Source organism: Nycticebus coucang, chromosome 3, assembly GCF_027406575.1.
Source record: "Nycticebus coucang isolate mNycCou1 chromosome 3, mNycCou1.pri, whole genome shotgun sequence".
In the NCBI taxonomy this organism is placed as follows: Eukaryota; Metazoa; Chordata; class Mammalia; order Primates; family Lorisidae; genus Nycticebus; species Nycticebus coucang.
Window position 1 is genome coordinate 62,999,795 of NC_069782.1, and position 9,725 is coordinate 63,009,519.

The following is a 9,725-nucleotide window of genomic DNA, read 5'->3' on the forward strand; positions in this document are numbered from 1 at the left end:
GCCAGGTTATGGAATCAAGCTAACTGCCCATCATCAGTAGAATAGATAAAGAAAATGTGGCAAATACACAATAGAGTACTGTTCAGCCTTTAAGAAGAAGGAAATCCTATTTGCTACCACATGGATCAATCTGTAGGACTATGTATAAAGTGAAATAAAGGAGGCATACATGTAAAAATGCAGCATGAACTCTGCTGCATGTGTAATCTAAAAATGTCCAGGTCATGGAAGCAGACAGAAAAATGGTGGATACTGAGGTCATGGGGTAGGGAGAGAGGGTAGATCTTGGTGAAAAGACACAGAAGTTCATATATGCAGAAGAAATAATTTCTTTATTTTATTGTTGGTGATTCATTGAGGGTACAAAGAACTAGGCTATATTAATTGCATTTGTTAGGTAAAGTCCCTCTTATAATTGTGGTCCACCCCCAAAAGGTGTGCTGTGACCCTCCCTCCCTCCTCTCTCTCTACTCTTCCCTTCCTCCACCTTCATGGTGTACTAGGTCATTAATTGTCCTCATATCAGAATGGAGTACATAGGATTCTTGCTTCTCCATTCTTGTGATGATTTACTAAGAATAATGTTTTCGGGGGGTGGAGGAAAAATGGACGACTGGAGCCAGCTTTCCACAAAGGCTTCCATCCAGAAGGACAGTTAAAGTACAGAAGTTTAGCAAGTAAGCTGATTGTTTGGAGATGAGCCAAGAGAGAAGGTTGAAGAACTCACATCGACCCTTCTGAGGTGAGCTGCAACCCCAAGGAAACAAACAATAGTTCTGAACTCCCAGCATTCCACTCCACACTCACTCTAAGGTCTGGAAGCCTGTCCCACATGAAGTCAAAATTCTGGGGTGTTTTCTTGAGAGGTGTGGACAAGGTGTGGGCTGTTGCAGGTCTGTGCTGATTCTGTGACATAGGGGTAAAGAGAGGACTCTGGACCGACACAGAGAGGGAGAAGCCATTTCCTAAATTTCAAAATGTGTCTGTTTCCTAAGTGGATCCTTTCCCCTTAATTTTCTATCCAGCCACCTAGATCCCTGCTGCTACAAATGGCACCCCTTTCTGGCTGCCAAATTCTGCTCAAGAGTTCACACTTCACCAAACTTTCCACAAAACACCTAGTTTCCAACAAAAGTAAGGAAAGATAAGGATGGTCACTTCATATTTGTTAAGGGTAACACAGCATGGTGAGATTTAAATTATTAACATTTATGCACCCCACCAGAATGCTCCTCAATTTATACCAGAGACTCTAATATACAGGAGCAACTTGACTTCCTCCAGCACCATAATAGTTACCCCTTTAGCAGTGTTGGATAGAGCCTCCAATAAGAAACTCAGCAAAGAAATTTAGATTTAAACTTAACCATTCTCTGTGGATTCTAGTTATTAGACCTTTGTCGGTAGCATAACTTGCAAAAATCCTCTCCCATTCTGAGGGCTGTCTATTTGCTTTACTTAGTGTGTTCTTGGCAGTGCAGAAGCTTTTTAATTTGATCAGATCCCAGTAATGTATTTTTGATGTTGCTTCAATTGACAAACAACTGATCCCATTTCATTGTGGGCAAGAGACATGAACAGAAGCTTCTCTGAAGAAGACAGGCGCATGGCCTACAGACACATGAAAAAATGCTCATCATCTTTAATCATCAGAGAAATGCAAACCATAACTACTCTGAGATACCATCTAACTCCAGTAAGAGTAGCCCACATCACAAAAATCACAAAACAACAGGTGTTGGTGTGGATGTGGAGAAAGGGTACACTGCTGCACTGCTAGTGGGAATGCAAGCTAGTACATTCCTTTTGGTAGGAAGTTTGGAGATCTCTCAGGGATCTAAATATAGACCTGCCATTTGATCCTGCAATTCCTCATCTAGGTGTATATCCAAAGGACCAAATATCATTTGGCAATAAAGATATTTGCACCAGAATGTTCATTGCAGCTCAATTCATAATTTCCAAGTCATGGAAGAAGCCCAAGTACCCATCAACCCATAAATGGATTAATAAATTGTGGTATATGTATACCATGAAATATTATGCAGCAGTAAAAAAAATAACGGAGATTTTACCTCCTTTATGTTTACATGGATGAAGCTGGAAAATATTCTTCTTAGCAAAATATCTCAGGAATGGAAAAAAGTATCCAATGTACTCAGCACTACTGTGAAACCAATTTATAATAACTCACTTGCATATGAAAATGAAACACAACTTTAGGCTATGATGAAGGAGGGAAGGGGAGGGAGAGGGAGGTGCAGAGGATGGGAGGGATAGTAAAGGGACCACAACTATGGAGCACATTGCAAGTACAAGTTGGTTCTATCATGTGTAGAACACAAATGTCCTAACGCTATAAATGGGTAAATGAGATGAAAGCTATGCTGATTAGTATGATGTAACCACCCCAATCTGTACAAATAACCAACACACTGAAATGGGCATAAATGTATTTATGATCTATGTAAAAAAGACTTAATAAAAAATAAAATTATAAAATAAAATAAAATAACCATTCAACAATTTGATTTAACAGACATCTACAGAACATTTTATCCTAACAAAATTGAATACACATTCTTCTCATCAGCCCATGGAACATCCTCCAAAATTGATCACATCTTAGGGCACAAGTCTAACCTCAGAAAATTTAAAAGGATTGAATTTATTCCTTGCATCTTATCAGACCATCATGGAATAAATGTTGAACTCAGTAACAACAGGAATTTGCATACTCATACAAAAACATGGAAACTAAATAGACTTATGCTGGTCATAGATGAGATTAAAAAGGAAATTACCAAATTTTTGGAATAAAATGATAATGAAGACATGAATTACTAGAACATCTGGGATACCAGAAAGGCAGTACTAAGAGGGAAATTTATAGCACTGCAAGCTTTCCTGAAGAGAATGGAGAGAGAGGAAGTTACCAACTTAATGAGTCATCTCAAGCAACCGGAAAGGGAAGAACATTCCAATCCCAAACCCAGCAGCAGAAAAAAAAATAACCAAAATTAGAGCAGAATTAAATGAAATTTAAAACAAAAGGATTATACAACATTTGAATAAATAAAAAACTTGGTTTATTGAAAAGGTCAATATAATAGATAAAACATTGGCTAACCTAACCAGGAATAAAAGAGTAAAATCTCTAATTTCATCAATCACAAATGGCAAAGATAAAACAATGACAGACTCTTCATAAATTCAAAAAATCCTTAATGAATATTACAAGAAACTCTATTCTCAGAAGTATGAAAATTTAAAGGAAATAGACCAATAGTTGGAAGTATGCTACCTTCCTAGACTTAGCCAGAATGAAGTGAAATTGTTTAACAGGCCTATATGAAGTTCTGAAATAGCATCAATTGTACAAAATATCCTTATAAACAAAAGCCCAGGACCAGATGGCTTCACATAAGAATTCTACCAAACCTTTAAAGAGAAACTAGTACCTAAAGTACTTAACTTTTTCCAAATATAGAAAAAGAAGGAATACTACCCAACACATTCTATGAAGCAAACATCACTTTGATCCCCAAACCAGGAAAAGACCCAACAATAAAAAAAATTATAGACTAGTATCACTAATGAATATCGATGCAAAAATATTCAAGAACATCCTAGGAAACAGAATATCGCAACACAGCACACAAACATGATCAAGTGGGTTTTATCCCAGTGTCTCAAGGCTGGTTCAACATACGTAAATCTATAAATATAATTCATCACATACACAAGTAAAAAACAAAGACCATATGATTCTCTCAATTGATGCAGAAAAAGCTTTTGATAATATCCAGCATCCTTTCATGATCAGAATACTTAAGAAAATAGAAGGGACATTTCTTAAACTTATAGAGGCCATCTATAGCAAACCCACAGCCAATATTATATTGAATAGCATTAAATTTGAATCATTTCCACTCAGATCAGGAACCAGACAAGGTTACCCATTGTCTCCCACTCCTTTTTTGAGACTGCCTTTTCTTGCCTAATTTCAATGGCTAAGACTTCCATTCACCATTGTAATGGAAATCTTAGCCATTGAAATTAGGCAAGAAAAGGCAATCAAGGGTATCCATATAGGATCAGAGGAGATCAAACTTTAATTCTTCGCAGATGATATGATTGTATAGCTGGAAAACAGGGATTCTACTACAAAACTCTTAGAAGTGATCAAGGAATACAGCAGCGTCTCAGGTTACAAAATCAACACTCATAAATCTGAAGCCTTTATATATACCAACAATAGTCAAGCTGAAAAAACAGTCAAGGAGTCTATTCCTTTCACAGTAATTCCAAAGAAGATGAAATACTTGGCAGTTTACCTAACAAAGGGCATGAAAGATCTCTATAAAGAGAACTATAAAACTCTAAGAAAAGAAATAGCTGAAGATGTTAACAAATGGAAAAACATACCATGCTCATGGCTGAGAAGAATTAACATTGTTAAAATTTCCATTGTACCCAAAGCAATATACAATTTTAATGTAATCCCTATTAATGCTCTGCTGCCATACTTTAAAGATCTCAAAAAAATAATACTTCTTTTTATATAGAATCAGAAAAAAACTCAAATATCCAAGACATTACTCAGAAATGAAAACAAAGCAGGAGGAATCACAATACCAGACATCAGATGATACTATAAATCGATAGTGATCAAAGCAACATGGTACTAGCAAAAAAACAGAGAGGTAGATGTATGGAACAGAATAGAGAACCAAGAGATGAACCCAGCTACTTATCATTATTTAATCTTTGATAATTCAATTAAAAACATTCAGTGGGGAAAGATTCCCTATTTAATAAATGGTGCTGGCTGAACTGGCTGGCAACCTATAGAGGACAGAAACTGGAACCACACTTTTCACAATTAACTAAGATAGACTCTCACTAGATTAAAGATTTCAACTTAATACATGAAACTGTAAAAATACTAGACTAGAGTGCAGGGAAAAATACTTGAAGAAATCGGGTTTCTGGGTGATGAGTTTATGAGGAAGACCCCCCAGGCAATTGAAGCAACACCAAAAATACATTACTGGGGTCTGATCAAACTAAAAAGCTTCTGCACAGCCAAGAACACAGTAAGTAAAGCAAGCAGACAGTCCTCAGAATGGGAGAAGATATTTGCAGGTTATGTCTCTGACAAAGGTTTAATAACCAGAATCCACAGAGAACTCAAAAGCATTAGCAAGAAAAGAACAAGGGATCCCATCGCAGGCTGGGCAAGGGATTTGAAGAGAAACTTCTCTGAAGAAGACAGGTGCGCAGCCTTCAGAAATATGAAAAAATGTTCATTATCCTTAATCATCAGAAAAATGCAAATCAAAACCACTTTGAGATATCACCTAACTCCAGTAAGATTAGCCCACATCACCAGAGATATTGATATGGATGGGGAGAAAAGGGAACACTTCTTCACTGCTGGTTGGAAGCCAAGCTAATACATTCCTTTTGGAAAGATGTTTGGAGATCACTTAGGGATCTAAATATAGACCTGCCATTCAATCCTTCAATTCCTCTATGAAGGAAGGTCTTCCTCCAGAAGACCAAAAATCATTTTATAACAAAGATATGTGTACAATAATGTTTATTGTAGCCCAATTCATAATTGCTAAGTTATGGAAGAAGCCCAAGAACCCATCGATCCATGAATGGATCAATAAATTGTGGTATATGTACACCATGAAATATTACGCAGCCTTTAAAAAGATGGAGACTTTACTTATTTCCTGTTTGCATGGATGGAGCTGAAACATTTTCTTCTTAGCAAAGTATCTCAAGAATGGAAGAAGAAGTATCCAATGTACTCAGCCCTACTATGAATCCAAGTTATAGCTTTCATATAGCTTTCAACTATAGCCCAAGATGAAGGGGAAAGAGGAGAGGGAGGGAAGGGGATAGGATGGGTAATTGGTGAGAACACATCTATGGTGTATTTTACAAGGGTACATGTTAAATTTACTAAGTGTAGAGTATAAATGTCTGAACACAATAACTAAGAAAATGCAGTGAAGAATATATTAACCTATTTGATAAAAATATTTCAAATAGTATACAAAAACAGCACATTGTACCCCATGATTTCATTAATGTACACAGCTATGATTTAACAATTAAAAAAAAAAACCAATAATGTGTTCCATTTCCATTCAGGTTAATACAAAAGATGTAAAGTCTCCATCTTTTTTAGTGGCTGAATAGTATTCAATGGTATACATATACCACAGCTTCTTTTTTTTTTTTTTTTTTGTAGAAACAGAGTCTCACTGTACCACCCTCGGGTAGAGTGCCGTGGCATCACATGGCTCACAGAACCTCTAACTTTTGGGCTTACGAGATTAACACATATAAGGTAGGGGTCAATTACTCAGAATATATAAAGAGTGAGTACAAGTCAGAAACCAAAGTACAAGCTACACAATTAAAGATAAGCAGACTTGAAAATATATCTGTCTACAGAAGATACATGAATTGCAAAGAAACACTCTAATAGATGCCCAATTAGTTATTAGGGAAGCAGTCAACAGTAAAAATAGACATTACTTCAGACATACTAGAAGGATATAGCCTCATTTAAGAAAGAAAATAACATATATTGGGTATGATATGAACATAAGGAGCCATAAAACATTGTTGAGAGAGAAGTGCCAGTTTCTATAAAACACAATTTGGCACTTCCTCCAAAAGTTAAATGGCAGATAACCCAGCAGTTGGACAGCTAGGAATATGTGGTATTATCTAATAAGCGAAAATAAATATCAAAGAAATAAATTTACATGCATGTTAAGAGCAGAACTATTTACAATGGTGAAAAAGGGAAATTACTCAAGTATTTGTCTATGAATGAATGGATAAACAGCTTGGGGTATATTATATAGGAGAATATTACTCATTTATAAAATGAAATGGAGCAAGTTAACGTTAACCAAAAAATAGACAAGAAGTAGGAAAAGAAGAGATGAGAGAAAGAAGGAAAGAAGGAAGAAAGGAAGGAAGGAAGGAAAACAAACAAATCACAAAATATGAAGCAGCATTTTAGTGTTATTCTAGGCAGCACATCACTATGAATCATATGAATGAGCCCTGCTTTGACATCTAGAGTCCAGCATTCATCCTGAGAATCCCATCACTGTTCTTGTGAATGAGGACAGAAAAATTAGGGCTCAGTGTTAGGTTGCCAGGCTGCCTCTCTTAACTAAGTCTCTTCCTTTAAGAAATGGAGTAAATGAAAGAAGATACCTCAAAGATATATATTATAGGATTAAATTTATACATGTAATGCAACAAGCTAAGTCCTGTAGAATAAGTATTCTGAGTATTCTGTGATTTTTTCTTTTTTTCTTTATTAAATCATAACTGTGTACATTAATACATTTATGGGGGAAGAGAGAAGGTATTCTGTGATTTTTATTACACTTCTTCCACAAAGCACAAGAGGACAACCACATTGAGATGAAGAAAAATAACATGCAGAAGAATAATTTCTGAAGATCCCATGTTGGCATGACATAAAAAGTGGGGTAAATATCAAGTTATAAATCTCAAGAATGGCTCTAAGAAAAGTGATGAAATTAGAATGTATAGGCAAGAAAAGTTAAAAAGATATTACCTGAGGGGCTGTTGAGGAAATACAAACAAACTCAAAAATATATAAAAGAAGAGTAATATATGCTTTGGAAATAAACAAGCAAAACATCATTTAAAGGAGAAACAGACCCAGGATATTTAAATTAACATTTGCCTTTGAGACCAACAATGTTCACTGAGATCTGTACGCCACAGGCAAGAGGCTGCTCTGCTGAGGAGTCTTCCCAGGGCCCCCTTCACATCCTTGTTCCTCAGGCTGTAGATGAAGGGTTTTAGCATGGACATAACCACTGCATACATCACTGAGACAATGGAGCTTCTCTGGGAAGAATGAGTCACAGCAGAAGTGAGGTAGACCCCAAGTGCTGTACCGTAGAACAAGCAGATGACAGAGAGGTGAGATCCACAGGTGAAAAATGCTTTATACTTGCCTGCTGTGGATTACATCCTCACTAAGGAGGAGACAATCTTAGATAAGAGAAGAGGATCCCTGTGACAGGGAACACAGAGCTAACACAGCTAACCCATATATATGGATTTCATCAAAGAGGGTATTAGAATGGGCCACTTTGAGTAGCTGAGCCAAGTCACAGAAGAAATGTGAAATTTTAGTGCCTATAGAGAAAGTCAGCCTCATTATTAGGAGAAGGTGAACCAGAGAAACCAGGGAGATGATGAACCAAGATGTCAGAACCAGAAGCCCACAGAGGTGAGGGTTCATGATGACTATGTAGTGCAGTGGGTGACAGTGGCCACAAACCAGTCATAGACCATTACAGTCAGGAGGAAATTATCCAGTCTAGCAAAAATAATTTTAAAAAATACATTTGAGTGAAGCATGCCCTGTAGGAGATGTCTTTGCTCTGTGTCTGAATGTTCACCAGCATCTTTGGAACTGTGGTGGAGGTGAAACAGATGTCAATGAAGGACAGGTTAGAGAGAAAGAAGTACATGGGGGTGTACAGAGCAGATAGCCAGGATGATAAGCATGTTCCCAAGCACCGTGACCAGATACATGGACAGGAACAGCCCAGAGAGAAGGGGCTGCAGTTCAGGATCTTTTGAGACCCAAGAGGATAAATTGTGGGACTTCTATGTGTTTTTTGCATCCATGTAGTTGGTGTGTCTGATGAGGAAGGTGGCAAAAGTATCATTTAATGAACAGCCAATTGACACCTCAGCTAGTTATCGCATTATGGTATCACCCTTGATTGGATGTCCTCACATTGAGTATTTCCAAAGACAGGGAATCTCTCAAGTGAGTGGTATCCCATTGTCATTTTATAGAGTAGAGATGTCCAGACATCCTTTAATTTAGTAGCAATCTTCTGTTTTATCATCTACTCACTAAATTGAATTCTATTTAAACCTATGTGCACCAACCGATTTTGATGTGAGGTTTCCAAGTAATTGAAGACATTATGCCATTTCTTCATAATCTCCATACTTTCTTCATTCTAATAGCTCTGATGTTTTAAGAAATATATTGTCACCTCTAAAAACCTCTAATCTGTGACCTGATAACATCTATAACATGATAGTTAGATCTTAGGGTCTTATTTTTGTTCTAAAACGGTGTTTATCAGTCTTTTCTTGTTGTGGGCTTTAAAAATGCCTTTGTGTACAGTAAGTCTCAATAAAAAATATAGCAGTCATTATTATTACTATTATAAAATTCCTCCTATTAGAACATTATTTTGGGTATGTAAATCTCCCAGGGTATAGTATAGAGCTGTTATTTAGAAAATATTTCTTTGAGACCAACTTCCTGAAGTAGAATTTTGACCCACAAAGTTACTATTGTGTGACCTTGAGAAACTCCTAGCTTCAGATATCTCATCTCTAAATAGCAGGAGTGAATATTCATAACATGAATAGAGGATTGAAATTCAATGGAATGATGTAGGTAATTTTCCTACTATGCTTCCTTGACATATATAGTACATTTCAAAAATGTGAGCATATGGTATTCAATATTACAGTAAATCAGTCTTGCATGCCTTTCATGTATCAATGTCCCTCTTAAATGGAGCAACCACTAGTAAGTAATTCTGACCATCGTCAATGTGATGGGTCTATTGTCTCTGTTGGCCACTATATAAGACTTCTAATTAGTGAAG

General features: G+C 36.6%; 1 pseudogene; it reads right to left on the bottom strand.

Annotated features, from left to right (window-relative positions):
- Positions 1-7,743: 7,743 nt before the first annotated feature.
- LOC128580977 (olfactory receptor 7D4-like) lies at positions 7,744-8,718 on the bottom strand (annotated as a pseudogene).
- Positions 8,719-9,725: the final 1,007 nt, after the last annotated feature.